The sequence below is a fragment of the Dendrobium catenatum genome, unplaced genomic scaffold (assembly GCF_001605985.2).
Source record: "Dendrobium catenatum unplaced genomic scaffold, ASM160598v2 fragScaff_scaffold_1557, whole genome shotgun sequence".
Lineage (NCBI taxonomy): Eukaryota > Viridiplantae > Streptophyta > Magnoliopsida > Asparagales > Orchidaceae > Dendrobium > Dendrobium catenatum.
The window spans coordinates 1,805,003-1,806,269 of NW_021320019.1; positions in this window are offsets into that span (position 1 = coordinate 1,805,003).

Genomic DNA, 1,267 nt, shown 5'->3' on the forward strand with positions numbered 1-1,267 from the left:
TCCTCCCACCTGACGTAGAGATACGTCCTCCCAGAGCTAAATTCACGCTAAAAAACGAGAAATACCAAGCAATATCAAACAATAACGAGGAATATCATCATGTGAAGACCAATACCGAGTTATACCGAGCTATACCGAGCAATATAAAAAAATACCTAGTTTTTCCTAGAAAGAACTCGGTATTTTTTGTATTGCTCGGTATTGCTCGGTACAGCTCGGTATAACTCGGTATTGGTCTTCACATGATGATATTCCTCATTATTATCAAATAATACCTAGCAATACCGAGCAAAAACCGAGTTTTTTGGCGGTGGGAGGACGTATCTCTACGTCAGGTGGGAGGACGCAATAAAAATTCCTTAAATAGAGACTGTTGATATTTGTTAAGATCCTGATCATATGTATGTTTATTATATAGACCTTTTTTTTGTATTATCATGATAATACATATATTTTAGTGGAGAGCGAGATTGTATTGTAATTGTTTTTTGTTGTATAGTTTAATAAAATAAATGAGAAGATGTTAACTCTTATGTGTACTGTGGTCTCTAGAACCAATGGATCGCGACAAGTCATTACTAGTAGCAATGACTTCCTTTTTCATTACCTCATTCTATTCATATCCCTCTCCCTTGTTCAATCTTATTCATCAAATGGCACTCAGTTCATATCTTGAAGTTCGATTATTGACAAGGTTCGATGGATAGGACCTTAAGACGCTCTTCGACCCCACACAGCTGAACAATGATGTTAAATAGAGTTTTTTTTTTAGAGTGACACTTTTCGTTAAAAGAGCTAAAATTTGAAACACTCCATTTGACTCCACTTGATCAGAGACTGTTCTTTCAGCATTTTGGTGCATTAATAACGTCAAATTTAATCAATCTTGGGGGCATAGATTATTATCTTTGGGACGATTAGTTTGACTAAAAGTATATAAAATTTGAATATCATTTTATCACCCAATTAATGTATCAAAGTTTTCAATTATATTTCAAATGCTTGAATTAAACTCATTTGGAGTTGAATCAAATCACTTTTTGATACCAATGAATTCCTCTTGTCTAAACATTCAATTCAATTATAAATTTATTGAATGGCAGTTTAGATGGCCATGAATTTGATTCTAGAAGTTCATAATTTAAAATGCATAGAGATTCATACCCAATAAATCAGATTTTCATGACGTCATTTATGTATTATTTAATATTAATATTACCATATTCTATAATATTTGCTGACATAAAGGAAAAGTTCATCTTAATAT